This window comes from Prionailurus bengalensis, chromosome E1, assembly GCF_016509475.1.
Source record: "Prionailurus bengalensis isolate Pbe53 chromosome E1, Fcat_Pben_1.1_paternal_pri, whole genome shotgun sequence".
Classification (NCBI taxonomy): domain Eukaryota; kingdom Metazoa; phylum Chordata; class Mammalia; order Carnivora; family Felidae; genus Prionailurus; species Prionailurus bengalensis.
Window position 1 is genome coordinate 58,182,508 of NC_057347.1, and position 15,384 is coordinate 58,197,891.

Below are 15,384 nucleotides of genomic sequence, written 5' to 3' on the forward strand. Positions count from 1 at the left end.
CTGGGTTGAGACATCGCGTACTTCCCCAGACCTCGGTGATCTGGAACGCTCCTGGGAGACGGGGGAGAACTGCAGAGTGGTCTGCAGTGATTCAAGATGCTGACGACATACCACAGGTGACGCCCTGCCAGCAGCCCGAGGGCCCTCCACGCTTCCAGAAGGTGGGCTCGGAATATCAGCCTATTCTGTAACAGGGAACGAGGATTTTCCTGAAAGCCCTTCCACACGCCCACACGCACACCCCAAAGGAAGCAAGCGAGTTTGCTCATTTTTCTCCTGGACACGGGTGCTGTTGCCAGCCGTGGCTGCCTCGAGGCCCAGGGACTGGTTTGAGGGGTAGCTTGTCCTAACAAAAAGGGGTGTCTCGCGGCCGATGAGTGAGGCCCAGGCTCCCTTTGCCTTGAGGATCGACGTCACCAGGTGGGAAGGAGGGCCTCCGGGGCTCCAAGCTGCCAGGTGGGGTCACAACCCGTGTTGACCACACCCCGACGGTGCAGAATCAGGGTCTGTGAACTGCGGCCCAGGCCACCTTCACGCCGCAGGAGACGTGTATACAAGACGCATGGCGGGTCTGTTGTGGCATGTGGTTAAGAGAGCCGTGGGTCACCCCTCTCCCCGTCTTTAGTTCCCCAAAGCAAGGTGTCTTGGTCAGAGGCCTTGGGAGATGAACAGAAAACAAGGAGCTGGGCTCACGGAGGGAAGAGACGGAGAAGGAGAGGCGGGAAAATCTCACGCCGTGTTGCCAATTTATTCTTCTTTTAAGAAGGCCCCTGTGCTCAGGGCCTGATCCAAACAGGGAGGGTGCTGGGGACACAGCCACATGCTGTCCGTGAAGTGTGTCCCAGCTGGACGCCGTGGCCAGCCTGCCTGGAAAAGGACTGCAAACCCCACCAGGCAGCGCCCGCTCCTGGCTGTTCCCCAGCTGCGAAGGTGGGTGGTGGTACCTGTGCCCCACATCGCTCCCCCCTCCCCCTCCAGGCTCCGTGGCGGCCAGTCGTCAGGATCTAGTGGGACTTCATCCAGATCCGGCCCATGCCAGGCTCTGTCTGTGTCCTGTGGGCCACTTTAACCGGGCTCATTACTCTCTTTTCTCAAAATTCAGTCTTTCTCTCCACTAAGGTCTTGGGAGTGCTCCTGGGTGGAGACCTTGAGCGGGGTCTCCAGAGTCTGTCCTCCCTCCCCCTGGCCTCCCCATCCTGTTCTCTGAGCCTCCGATTTCTCCCGCAGCCCAGGCCCGGCTCTGCCCCGTCCGAAGCCGTCGTGGAGGCATGGAAGTTGCACTTGGCCAGAAGGAGCAGCTGGACAGTCACCAGCTGTGGGAAGGCGGGGGAGGGGGGAACAGGAGCCCACAGAGAGGCAATAATGTGGGTGGGACAGCCAGGACACAGGCGGGGGGCAGGACAGGTTCCGGGGGGTGGGGGCCAGGCCGTGGAAGTCAGAGTCAGAGGTCACAGGCCCCCCCCTCAGTCCCGACCGTCACTCCACAAGGTTCCTCTGGCAGATTTCCACGTCCCTTCCTGGCTTTCCTCCTTCCCCTTCCCCTTTCCCACCTCTTAGCTTTCCCGCCCTCGTGCGTTTGCTGAGTCCCGAGAGCTGCATAAGCCTCAGCTCGGCAAAGAAACACAACTGTGACCGTCTGCCCTGACCACCCCGATAAGATCAAGAACGGATGAAGTTTTCAAAATCATCTTTGCAATATTAGTAATAACGAGCAATGAAAATAAACAAAGACTTCCAGAGAGAAAGAGGGGATGGGCAGACGGACAGACAGATGAACAGACACCCACACACGTACGTATACGCATAAGAGACACACGGAAGAACGGATGGGCGGATGGATGGATGGATGGATGGATACACACGTACTTGGATGGATGAAAGGTACAAGGGTGGACGAGTGGATGCACAGATTGGTGGACACACGGGTAAGTCGTCTGTACACGCTGCCTAGTAGGGAATGGACAGGGTCTGCCACAGAGGAAAGGTGTGCAGACGCAGGTCTGCTGTCACAGCCCCATCTGGTGGTTCCTCCGTCACACCCAGAGGGCCACATGTGACCCATGATTCAACTGTTCCCAGAGTTAGGGGAGAGTATTCCAAGAGGTACAACTAAACCACCGTCCAAACACTGTATCCGGGACGTTCTATGGAAAGCCTTTTGGGAAACCTACCGCATGCAGAGCTGGGGGGGGTAAGGGGGGGGAACAAAGCAGCAGCAGAAGCTGGTGCCCTTAAAACCCAAGAGGAACGGGGACGAGCAGAGGAGGGGAGACAGGGACCCAAGAGAACCTCCACGGGCAGAGAATGAAGGAGGGCAGCCCCAGAGCCCGCTGCGCACACCTCCCAGGTGCCCTCTGCACGGGGGGAGGGACAGCACCTGAGGACAGAAAGCAGAGAGGGTGACACCGGGGCCATGCCAACCTGGTATCCCTCCCAGGGAGCCGTTCCCCCAAACCGAGGACGATGGGCAGGCCTTCAGGGACCCTGTGGAGACAAACACAGTGGCCGTGCTGTTTGGGGAGAGAGATGCGTACCCTTAAAAAAAAAAACTACTGTTTTCAGATCATTTACGATTCACAAGAAATTCCAAAAACAGTACAGGAAATTCTTACATACCCTTCTGTTATAGGCTGAACCGCGTATCCTCAAAATTCACATGTTCAAGCCCTAAGCCCCAGCAGCACCTCAGAATGTGACCATATCTGGAGACGGGGCTTTTAGAGGTCATTACATTAACCCACCCGTGGCTGGTGTTCTTTTGGAAGAGGAGATCAGGACACAGACACGCACAAGGGGAGGACCCTGTGAGGACACAGGGAGAAGGTGGCCAGCTGCGAGCCCAGAACAGAGACCTCGGGAGAGACCGCCCCGGCCACCACCTGGATCCTGGACATCCAGCCTCCAGAACTATGAGGCCACCCGGGCTGTGGTCTTTGTTATGGCAGCCTCGGCACAGTAGAGTCCCCCGCACATCCGACGTCACCGAGGCACGTTCTCGAGGCAGGACCCCGCTCTGGGTGTGCTGGCCCATGTCACAGCCTATTTGAGATGTGATGGGTACCCTCTCCAGTCAGGCCTGCTCAAAGCACCTGTGGTGAAGGGCTCTGTACGTAAGGAACGCAGATCCCATACGAAAGGGATTACTGGGAAACACGGAATAAAAAAGACAAGATACAAAGCCCAATTTCTCACGAATGGATCCACGAGCTATGAAGTCACTCTCATAAACGACTCTCCGTGCTTATTCCCAGGCCCTGCCCTCATCTTCCAGGGACCAGGGGCAGTGGCTCAAGGGCAGGCTCTGTCCACAGACCTCACCTTGAGTAGCTCTCTGATTTGTAAATTTTTTTCAACGTTTATTTTTGAGAGACAGACAGAGACAGAGTGCCAGCGGGGGAGGGGCAGAGAGAAAGAGAGACACAGAATCCCAAGCAGGCTCCAGGCTCCGAGCCGTCAGCCCAGAGCCCGATGTGGGGCTCGAACTCATGAAATGCAAGATCATGACCTGAGCTGAAGTCGGATGCTTAACCGACTGAGCCACCCAGGCGCCCTCTATTTACATTCTAAAAGACTTTTGTGGATTTGATGGACTATAGTTTCGTTATTCCCTTACTGCTGACTATTTACACTATGTCCATTTTCAAGTATCTCATTTATTATTTTTTTAATGTTGTATTATTTATTTTTGAGAGAGAGAGCGAGAGCATGAGTGGGGGAGGGACAGAGAGGGAGACACAGAATCGGAAGCAGGCTCCAGGCTCCGAGCTGTCAGCACAGAGCCTGACATGGGGCTGGAGCCCACGGACCATGAGATCATCACCTGAGCCGAAGTCAGACGCTGAATCGACTGAGCCCCCCCAGGCGCCCCGAGTAGCTCTGATTTGGATCATTCGAGACAGGCGTCCTGAGCCAGTGCTGTCCCCAGAGAGCCACGTGGGTTCCAAGTCTGGACGACCCCAGGCTAATCCTTCATCTGTGGCTCAGTTTCCTGGTGGGAACTCAGCTCCTTGGGTTGTCACGAGGATTCACAAGAATGACACATGTCAACCTAGCAACGGGAACCTCGGGTGGAGAGTCCGCGTGCACGTGTCACCCCAGGACACCCGCCCGACTGGTCTCCACGCCATGGATACGTCAGACTCTCCAGGCCTCCCTCGTGAAGGTGTTCCAGGACAGTGCTGTTTGATCTTCCTTGAACTTGGGCTTATCTTCTGATGGCTTCCAGGGCCTTCCGTAACGCTGACATCCTGATGAACCCCCACTGGTAGCTGCGGGTGGCCACACCCCACGAGCCTCCTGCACCTCCAGCCGGCGGTACTCAGCAGTGCTCGGCGACACAAGGTCACTCAAAAACGCCATCTGTCCAATCTCTACCTCCTCTCCCGCCCCACGGAAGCAGAGAGAACGGACTCTGTCCTGCCTGTGCCTTCTCTCCTACACGCGCACACCCAACACGAAAGCTGGGCCAGTCCCCACCTCTACCTCTAAATTAATTTTTCTTCCTGAGACATTTGTTGACCCTCCTTGTCTGCTCTTTGCCCCACAGAACACAGATGTCTTTGAAAGCGCCAGGCCTAGGGATAGTTAATGTATCCTTGCAGACTGGATTAAAAAAAAGAGTTTTCTCCCAGACCATAAAAACCCTTGCTTGTCCGTTTGTCCATTCACTGCCAGCCTGTGTGTCCATGCAGAGAAACAAAGTGAGGGTCCCACGGAACCAGATGGGTGCCCGCTGGGCAGCGGGATCAGCAAAAACAGTGACCCACAAACCCTCATGGCCCCCGGGGTCATAACCCAGTTTGAACCCAGAATCGGTGACATGGGACCGGCGTGTGGCTCCGCCTGGGACATCTTTAAGTCACACGGTGCACACAGCAACTCTGGGTGACGGGACCCTTCGGGTCCTGCGTGCCCACGTGTGCCGACAAGCATCCTGGGGCATGAAGACGGTCCCTCCCTCCCCTCCGTGCACCTGTTGACGGCAACAACCATTTCCCAGCTCAGCCTGGAGACACGGCCCTTATCCGGATGCTCAGCCTCTCGCGGGAAGACGATGAGCCGCCATCAGGAACAAAAGTTTTCCCAGGAGGCCACCTCACCCACGTTTGACTTTTGCATCTGTAAACATCAGGACAGCTTGTCCCCAGGCTCTGTCTTCCGCGTGTGTTCCTCCTTGTCCCCGGCGCCGTTTGGCCCTCTCTCTAGTGTCCTTGTAGGCCCCCCCCCCCTTACGGATTCTCACTTCCGCGACTGTCAGCTTGGCTTTATTCCTCCCGGGGCCCTGCCGGCCTCCTTGGTCTTCCGAGCCAGCATGTTCCACAACTGTAGCCCAACCGCGTACAGGGTCCCATTGGCTCCCCCGGGTTTTCCCCCCTCACCTTCTCCCACCCGCCTCCTTCCTGCAGGGAGACCCTCGCCAGCAAAACAAAACCGTGTGACCCAGACCTGGACCGAAAACGGTTCATTTTCAGGCCTAGATTTGGGGGGAGGGGGAGGCTGGCCTTTTAATTCTTGGTTTTTGTTCTCAAGACCGCTGTCAACAGTGGGACAGCGGGAGGTGGGTGGAGAAGAGCAAGTCGGGGACACAAGAAAGGCTCCCAGCCGATGACCACAGGGCGCCGGTGCCTCCTGCTGTCGTTAAGGAGGATCTGTAAGCTTGGGGAAGGGCTGCATTGAGAAGGCTCGTCTTGCAGCTCAGGGTCATGCTGGCCTTCACTTCCTGACTGGCCTACAGGCATCATCGTCTTTAAAAGGACAGACGAGAGGGGCGCCTGGGTGGCTCAGTCAGTTGAGCGTCCGACTTCAGCCAGGTCACGATCTCGTGGTCCGTGAGTTCGAGCCCTGCGTCGGGCTCTGTCCCGACCGCTCAGAGCCTGGAGCTGCTTCGGATTCTGTGTCTCCCTCTCTCTCTCTGCCCCTCCCCTGCTCGTGCTCTGTCTCTCTCTCAAAAATAAATAAACGTTAAAATAAATAACAATAAAAGAACTGGTGAGAATCCTAGTGTCTGAGTGGAATCCATGGGGCCAGAGGCAGTGGGGGGACAGCTCGGTGCCTGGGCTCACCTTCCTCCCAGCAGTCTTGGGAGATGTAGTAGGTAGAATCTTGTCCCTCTGACCCCCAGAACCCATGCATGTGATCTCATTTGAAAAGAGGGTCTTTGCAGATGTGGTCGAGGGTGAAGATGAGAGGAGGTCCTACTGGAATGGGGTGGCCCCGATCCAACGGCCGGTGTCCTCACCGGACGAGGGAGATTTGCAGCGCACACGCACAGAGGGCATCACCACGCGAAGGCACAGGGCCAGGCAGGCACAGAGCAGAGGAGAAGCCACGTGGTGATGGAGGCAGAGGATGACACGATGGGTTTACCGGCCAGGGAGCGCCAAGCACTGCCGGCAGCCACCAGCATCTGGGGGAGGGGGCGGGGCCCCGCTGACACCTTGACACCCAGCCCCCGGCACTGTGACAGGATCTGTTTCTGCTGTTTTAATCCCCACCCCCAGGCTGTGCTCCCGGGTCAGGGCAGCCCCAGGGCCGCCTCAGGGTTCACCCTCCCGAGGCTGCGGGCTCTGGGGCCGCGGGGACCAGGCCCGCTCCCACGAGAGGGCTGCGGGCTCTCCAGACGACTGCCATCTGGGGAGAAACAGCAGAGCCTGCCTTCCAGCACCAGCACTGAGGCTGCATCTGGAAACTCTTCTCACCTTTAATTGTTCTAAATGCTCCAACACACTGAGTGACTAATGGGCTCTAATTGGACCGCTCCTGGGGCGGAGGGAGGGCAATGCTCCCACCAGGCGCCTGTCCAGGACCCATCCAGCCCCCACCCCCCCAACGCAGCTCACTCACAGGGCTCCAAAGCCACCAGGACAAAACACTGTCCTGCTCTTCTGCTGTTTTACAAATGTCTCACCAGTGCCCACAGGAGTAGGTTTATCCTTCAACCAACACAAATGGGGCAAAGGAAAGGAAAGCGGGGAAGCCAAATGTAGGTGGGATGAGACATCCCCGCTGCCCCCAGGTTTGTGAGATCTGTCTGGGACAGACACAGGGGCTCCCAGAGACAGAGCCGCACGAGTTCATTCCATGGATGCTAAGGACAGCCGGGAAGATTCCAGCCACGGCTAAACCATGGAGGAAGGGGAGGGGAGTAGGGGAGGCAGGAGGGAGGGCTCCAGGTCCCCCTCCTCTCCCTTCCTCAAGGGCACATGCCCGGAACCTGTTCCAGAAACAAGGATTCAAGCTGATCTCGACACCCTTCCCGGATCCTCCTTTCCAAAAACATTTAGCAATGAAAGAAAGAGGAACCACGGATGTTCCTAGAAGGATCCATGTCTCCACAGATTGGCTCAAGCTACCGTCTTCGAGAGCAACTGTCGGGTACAGGAGGAAGTCAGGTGCCCCTGCGAGAAGGCGGAAACACCACGGCACCGTTCAGGTGGCATTACCAGCTCCACCAGCAGCACCAGGACCTCCTCATGCGTGGCAGGAATGTATCAACTCCAAGTGTCAGAAAAACATCCCATTAGCTTCTGGCGTAACTAGATAAAGCCACGCTCTCCCTCTCCCCACCACGGGGGAGACATTTGCCTCGATGCTCTAGAAAGCTCTGTGTGCATTAATATTGCTGATGCGGGCAGCCTCTGCTTCTGCTTGGCCCCCCGAGGAAGCCATGTGATGGATTCCAGTTTAACAGCTTTTAAAAACAAGCAGACAAGAGACGGGGCGTGATGGATGGCACAGGAAGCGCGCCCATTCGGGGATGATTTATGGGAAGTTGCATGTTGCAGCTCCGGGGTCCGTCCCCAAGGAGGGGGTGGGGGGCGGCCGGGGTAGACAGACGGGTTCTCGTGCCGAAGGGGGGCGACGCCCGACGTGCACCAGCTGCACAGTTATGACACGTTCGCCCTCTGCCCCAACACGAGCGCAGCAGCCCCTGCTCTCGGGCACACGCCGCCCCCTCGTGTGGCCGTGTTTAAAGGAGTCGAAGCGGTACCTCTGGCCGGGCCAAAGCCTCTCTTCTTGAGCAGGAAGCGTGAGCTCTGGCTGGACCGTCTCCTCCCCTGCAGGTTTCAGGGGCAGCCTCTGAGGGGCCAGAGGTCAGGGCAGAGGGCCTTGTTGTGTCGTCTCGGCTTCCAGAACAAGCCCACCCCCCCCCCCCGCCCCGGTCCAAAAGCATCTGGAGGAGGAGGAGCCTGACACACAGATGGAGGCCGGGTGGTTGTGGTTCCGAAGGATTCAGAGAACGGCAAGGGGGAGGGGAGAGGGCCGGACACAAGAGCCAAGATGCCCACCGTGAGTTTCGCCAGGTCACTGGTAAGCGGGCTCCCTCCCCAGTGACCTGAAGCACCGATCTGCCCCAGGTCTCCACCACTGCACGCAAGAAACGAGTCTCATTTTGTAGCAGGTTAATTTCCACCCATGTTTTCCATAGGGACTCAGCATTTACTACACAGTAAAACCCAAACTGAATCCACATCGGAAGGATGAGCCTTAAAATGGGATCTAATCCATGGGACGCTTTCCAAGGCAGAAGAGGTGTCCCCTCCCCGCCAGCAAGGACGCCCCTGCAGTGATGGGGAGCTGCGTGCACTAAATGGCCCCGCAGCCCCAGGGGATGGACCAGCCCCACGCGCTGCAGCACGGGCTCCTTCGGGTTCACGCCTGCACTGACCTTGCCCACGACTGACCCCGGCGACCACCGTGGAAGGCGTGCGGGAGCGCCTCACGCCCTCTCCCCCTCACTGGCTTCCCCCAAACCTCCATCCCCCAGCTGGCTCTCCTCCTGCCAGCGGAGGCCAGGGCACGCTCCACCGGGCGTCATGAAATCATGGACGGGGGGCCTCTGAGAGGGGGAGGGATCGACGCACTGGGGGCCCGGGGGTGGGCCTGGCTCCCTCCGGAGGGCCTGTCTGGGTCCCCTCGAGAACAGCGGCTGGCACGCCAGACCACCGCTCCGTGGGCCTGGCCTCTCCCTTCGGAGACCCACCAGTCGCCTGAAGTGGACTAAAAGGCAGAACACAGCCCAGCTTCCTCTGCAGGCTTCCAACTGCTCGGCACAACAGGGACACGCGAGTCTCCCCTGCTGCTTTCTTTCCCCTTGGCCCACCCCCCGCCTCCCCCCGGGGAGGAAGGAGACTCCAAAGCACATGGCCCATTTCACGATGTCAGAGTGTGCCTTGGCATCACGGAGGGGAGACGCAGCTCCAGGCCCAAAGGGACTTGCACAGGCCCCACTGAGCCCCGAGTTTCCCAGACCTGCCAGCCGGGACCGGCCAGTCTGGTGCTTTCGGCTTTGACACCCCCAAGAATTTACCTTTTCACCCAAAGCTGAGCCCTGCAATCACCTTCAAGGAAAAGCATCTTTTCGGGGGTCACCTGCCCACAGGAGGTCTGCACTCTACTGCTCTTTCCCTGGGGCAGTACCACGGGCACTTGCTTAGACCCAGGATCCTGAGATTTAGGGGACGGTGCATGACCCCAGGGTGGCTTGGCCCACAATGAGGTCAGCCCCAAGCTGTGCGTCCACTATGGGTGGTTTTATGGTAGCACTGAGGGGACCCCCAATCCCGAAGGATTCCGAAGGTCCATGGGATCGAGACTTTTGGAACGGTCGCATGGCCTGGCTCCCCTGCCCAGCACAGCTGCAGTATATGACTTCCCTTCGCACGCTTTCTTTTTTTTTTTCAACTTTTATTTATTTTGGGGACAGAGAGAGACAGAGCATGAGCAGGGGAGGGGCAGAGAGAGAGGGAGACACAGAATCAGAAACAGGCTCCAGGCTCTGAGCCATCAGCCCAGAGCCTGATGCGGGGCTCGAACTCACGGACCGCGAGATCGTGACCTGGCGGAAGTCGGACGCTTAACCGACTGCGCCACCCAGGCGCCCCCCTTCGCAGGCTTTCTAAGGGGTCCCCGAAAGTCTAGCAGTGATGTGACAGAATCGTTTCCGTGTAGAAAGGTGGTTGTTGAAAATTCTCATCTCAAACACATCCCCAGACCCACCCATCACATCCTGGGTCCATGGCATAGCCCCCCCCCTCCCTGGGACAAGCAGGAACCTCCTTATGGTGGCCTTGCTTCTGCCCCGACCTCCGTCCCCATCCACTCCCCACACAGAAGGCAATGTCATCTGCACACAACTCGAGTCTGCTGATTCAACCCCTTGCTCAGAGGCCTTCAGTGGCTCCTGCCATCTTTTATTTTCAAATTTCTTAATGTTTAACTCATTTTTGAAACAGAGAGAGAGAGATACAGACAGAGCATGAACAGGGGAGGAGCAGAGAGAGAGGGAGACACAGAATCCGAAGCAGGCTCCAGGCTCTGAGCCGTCAGCACAGAGCCCGACGCGGGGCTCCCACTCACCAACTGCAAGATCATGACCTGAGCCGAAGTCGGACAGCGGTTCCTACCATCTTTAAGACAAAACCCCAAGTCCTCACCCCTGGCCTAAAAGTTTCTGCAGGTAGGCCCTACACCGTCTGCCCTATCTCCTCCCACCCCGCTCCCCCCTGGACCCCGGCACACCAACCTTCTTGCTACTTCTCCAACATGCCTCAGGGCCTTTGCACCTGCCAGGCCCTCTGTCTGAACTGCTCTTCCCAGGGCTCGGCTGGTTCCCTCCCTTACCCCCATCAGCCTCCAGGGCCTGCCCGGACTGCCCTGTGAGAACAGCAGCCTCTACCAACCTCGATTGCCTCTGACCACCCTTCTTCACAGCCTTATCGCTACCTGACGTGAGACGTGCAACTCGTCCCCAGCGGAGGATACACGGCAAGGACTTGGCTTTGTCGCCACCAAGCTGCAGCCTCCACAACAGAGTCAGCGAGTATGGTTCAATGACAGCACACGGACCAGTCGGTACACGATCAACCCTAGGCAAAAAGAGGGCCCCCAGACACCCCGAGGCAGAGAGGACAGCCCATTTGGATCGTGGGAAGAAAGGCAGCAGTGCGGACCTGGCAAGGCTCCTGTACCTTATGCAGAAGCTGATGGCGTGCACGCGAAAGGGGTACTGGAGACACCAGCCTGTGTCCTCGGCTCTTTGCCCAGAATTCCTATGGGCATCGTTTGCCCCACCCAGAAAAGGGTCAGCACAGAGGCGGACTGCCATGCAGGGCCCAAGTCCCTCCTGCCCGGCCTTGGATGAGCCCCACCCTCCAGTTGTATGCAGTTTCTTAGTGGGGACCGGGCTGCACTGACCTTCATGGTGATGTAATAACGTACCCGGTTTTTGTCCCTGGTTCCTGGGAGGTAACCTCTAAAACCTTTGGAACTCCCGAGGGATGGGAATGTCCTCTGTTATGCCCACACCCGACTTCACGCTGACTGGGTGACTCTTGAGTCCTTAGGCAGAGGGACCCTGATTGGAGAGCTGGAGCTTTCACTTCCCCGCTCAGGGGAGAGAGGGACAGGGGACAGAGTCCAGTCTTGGGGCCAATGACATAATAGGACTCCGGTAAAACTCTGGACACTCCCAGCTCAGGCAGCTTTGTGAGGGGAGAGCACGTGGATGTGCCGGGAGGGTGAGCTGTCCTGACCCTGCAGGGTGAGGGCAGACTTGGTCCCATCTACGTGTGTCCCTTATTACGGAAACGCAACCGTGAGTGTGGCTCTTAAGTTCGGAGAGTCAGTCTAGCAGATTATCAACACGGAGGGTCACGGGAATTTGTAGCCGGTCCATCAGAAGTGCAAGTGGCCCCCAAGACTTGTGGCTGGCGTCTGAGGTGGGACAGGCCCGGAGCCTGCGGGGCGGTCTTTCGCTAACCCGCTAACCCTGGGGTTGTGGGTGAGCTCCTGGTACGGCTGAAGTGTCATGGAGCAATCGTCCGGTCCCCTCGGGAGCCAGGTGGGGACACCAGAGCCGCTGGCCGGGCTGCAGGGAAATCTGGGCAGGGGAAGGTCAGACCCGACCTCGGCCTCCACGGCAGTCTGCGCTGAACCCAGACGGTGGACGCTGCGCCCCGCCCACCTTCCTTCCTGGGATGATAACTCTGCCGCCAGGCTGACACGTTTCAGGTCACAGACAGCAGGCACTCCTTACCAACCGGAGCCAGCACATTCCTGGGCATCTGCCCCAACGCTCCCCATCCCGACCCTGAGGCCATCCCGACCCTGAGGCCACGAAAGACGAGCAAGCAGAGAAGTCCCCAGCCTGCAATCCCCTCGGGTCAATAAGATGTTTCTCAATCACAAGTGCAACCTCCTCCCTGAAGGATCGGTGTGGTGGCCGGCGGCGCCTTACCTGGTAGTGGTGGGTGAGGTCTGTTTGGCTGCAGCAGGGAGGTGACCCCCTCCCTGTGGGATTCTTTCCGGAACGTTCTGGGGTGGAAGGCTGCTGGGAAATACGGGCGGGCGGCGTATCGGCAGGAAAAGTTTCAGGTTCTCAGAGACAGATTCTCAACCTGGAGGAAAAGAAAAGGAAAAGATTTAAATGCCTTCGAAGCAAACATCTTCTTTTTGACGTCAAAGGAGCACGGGTGTTAGCCAACAAGAGAAGAGGGGGTGCCCGAGGTCACACCCCAGGGGAACGCGAGGGGAACCCGTCTGAAGACAAAGCGTTGGGACCCTATCGCCAAAGGGCAGCTGGGCTGCCCCTGCTGCTCCATCAGCCCTCCCGCTGCGATGCCCCCTAAATGGTATCTGGCCCCCCTCCCCCCCTCGCCCCCCAATGCTGACCCCACCCCGTCCGGTCTGGCCTCCCATCACTTCCCGCCTCACCCACTGCAAAGTCCAGGGCCCATCACTGCTATCATTCCTGAAACTCCCTTGTCCCTCTCTTTTTGAAAGGTGGTGCCACTCTCCAACCGTGTCCTTTGTCATTGGGAGGAAACACCCAGAGCTGCTACAGTGACCTACAAGCCAGGCGACGCCAGGTTTGGGGACCCTGACGCTTACGATTCGGCGGCGGGGGGTGGGTGGCGGGGGCGGGGGGAGGGCTGTCTCAGATGACAAAGCCAAAAATAACGCTGCAGGGTCTCGCTGGGGCCATGGGTGCGCAGCTTCCAGGTGAATCCCGCTCTGCCCACGGGACCCTCGCAGCGCCTGCACCTCCTGCAGTCCCAGGCCTGCTGGCTGCCCCGCGCACGAGAGCGCCTCCCCCTGCACCACGCCTGTGCACCTACATAACTGCGTAACTGCGTGGATCGCCCCTCCCGGCCTGGGGATGTGTGGTAAGGTGGCCAGCCCCAAGAAGAACACCCTATCAAAACTGACGGCCATCCCCTTGGCATTCCCTCCTCCTTCGCCCCCTGAGTTTCCCCCAGGACTTCACAGCTGCCACCCCACAGATGCACCACCCTGAAATGCAAGCACCCCGAGGGCGAGCACTTGGGACCCCAGTGCCTGGGATGTGCCTGGCACCCGGTCGGAGCTCACTCGGTATTTGTCATGGGGATGGATGGATGAATGAATGAATGAATGAATGAATGAACGAACGAACGAACGAACCCCCCCCCCCCATTCTCCTCCATGCACACGTTCAGGCTTCTGTACAAGAGTGACCACTGTCTCCCTGGAGCCCGAATTCCCAGGAAACACAAGGGGGTTGGTGGCTGCTGTTTCGGATGGGAGGCACCTGGGCCTCGAAAGTCCTTTCTTGGCTTAATTCACTCCAACCCTGTGTGCGTGCCATCGGCAGGCAAGACATAAACACCGCTGGGGACATCCTCTCTGGCCAGCCCCGAGGGACCGGCTCTGGGGCAGAGTCCTGAGTCAGGCCGGCCCGGAGGGGCTCCCCCCAGCCCACCTCAGTGGAGAGACTCCCACCAGCATGTCCCCAGAAACCCCACGACGGAGCTTTAAAAAAGGAAAGACTACCAGTTTGTTTCTTTTCCTAAAATCCAGTCACTTAAAAGGAGAACCACCCACATCCCCAACGGCAGGGCCAAGCTCCCAGAGTGATGCCCAGGCACCACGTGGCTTTGCAGTGACCGCCCAGGCCACGCACGGCACCGGGAGCTGGGCATCGGAGGGAACGGAAAACAGCCCCGAGCTCTGTGAGGCCACTTTTCAGTGGGAAAAGCGAGTGTGTGATCTGTTGTTCTAGGTCAGTGCTAAATGCAGTGACAGAGACGGCTGGGGGCAGGGCCCAGGTAAGAGAGGAGCCAGGTGGACGCAGAGGGCCCCAGGTACAGGAGGCTCCAGGTGGTGACCCAAGCTGGTGGGGCGGAGAAGGCAGGTAGGCAGGCTTGTCTTAGAACCAAATGCTTGATTCTCAGCAGCGGGCACAAAAGGCGAGGGCTGGAGTTCATTCTGCACCAGACCCCCTGGAACGGGAGCAAGGTGGAGATGTGGACAGTGCCCCTGGCAGGTAAACCCAAGATGGGAAGGTGGAAAGGTGACAAGGGACAGGGAGCAAAGACGGGAAGGGGAGAGGGGCAGTAAAGGAATCCAGAGAGACCCCAAACCCCTCTGGCCCCACACTGATTGCTACGTACAATTCCTGAAATCCTGGCCACCTTCTCCAGGGTGATGCCTCACACCCCATCCCCCACTCGCACGCTGAGCTGTGCACCCTGTACCCCGACTCTGCACACCCACCTCGGGAGCCCCGCAGGCCCAGAGAGGAGAGGTTACTTCATGTTGCTGGGCTGTGTGCTTGCTAAGACAGGGGAGCATGGGCTGTGGGCTCATGGAGACTGGACAGGGGTAGGGACGAATAGCCCAGTGAGCAGCCCGACCTCGGCCAGGCCTTGGCCTCACCATTGGTACAGTTGCCCTTTGTTTCCTTTTCCCTTTTTTTTTTTTTTTTTAATGTTTATTTTTGAGAGAGAGAGTGTGTGAGCAGGGGAGGGGCAGAGAGAGAGGGAGGCACAGAATCCAAAGCAGGCTCCAGGCTGAGCCGTCAGCACAGAACCCGATACAGGGCTCGAACCCACAAACCGCGAGATCATGACCTGAGCCGAGGCCGGACGTCCAACCAGCTGAGCCACCCAGGCGCCCCACTTTGCTTTCTTAAATGGGCCACCGTTTAACAGCTTGTCCCTGATGGCCACTGCATGTTCTCCCCACTCCGCAGAAGGAGACACCATCCAGTGCCCACGGTGCAGACGCTGGGGCCCCGGGCCCCGGATTTTCAGGGACACAGGACCCACCCCAGTGCGGTGCCCCAGCTCCCCAGCTGCCAGGGAGAGGGACTGGCCCCACCTCCTTCTTCACAGAACAGATGAAGGTAAGAGACAAAAGGCCAGGCAAGTAAGTTGCCATGAGGTCCCCCAAGGCCCCAAGGCCGGCTCCGGGAAAAGGGAGAAGGAAGGGAGATGAGAAGGCCCGTGGGGCTCACAGCGCATGGCGGCTCTGGCCTGTCCAGCTGAAGCCCAGGGTCAAGGCCACAGCCTGTTGTCCCAAACCCAGCAGGGGTCTTCCCCTGCTGCGTTTCCCCCTCCTCAG

General features: G+C 58.5%; 1 protein-coding gene across 3 annotated transcripts in view; it reads right to left on the reverse strand.

The window, feature by feature from the left end:
- Positions 1-15,384, reverse strand: part of RBFOX3 (RNA binding fox-1 homolog 3) — a 450,056-nt gene that overhangs the window by 301,464 nt on the left and 133,208 nt on the right. For all 3 annotated transcript variants that reach the window (XM_043585745.1, XM_043585747.1, XM_043585746.1), the window contains exon 2: positions 12,239-12,398. The gene's annotated coding sequence lies outside the window, so the exon portion shown is untranslated. The remainder of the gene's footprint in view (positions 1-12,238; positions 12,399-15,384) is intronic.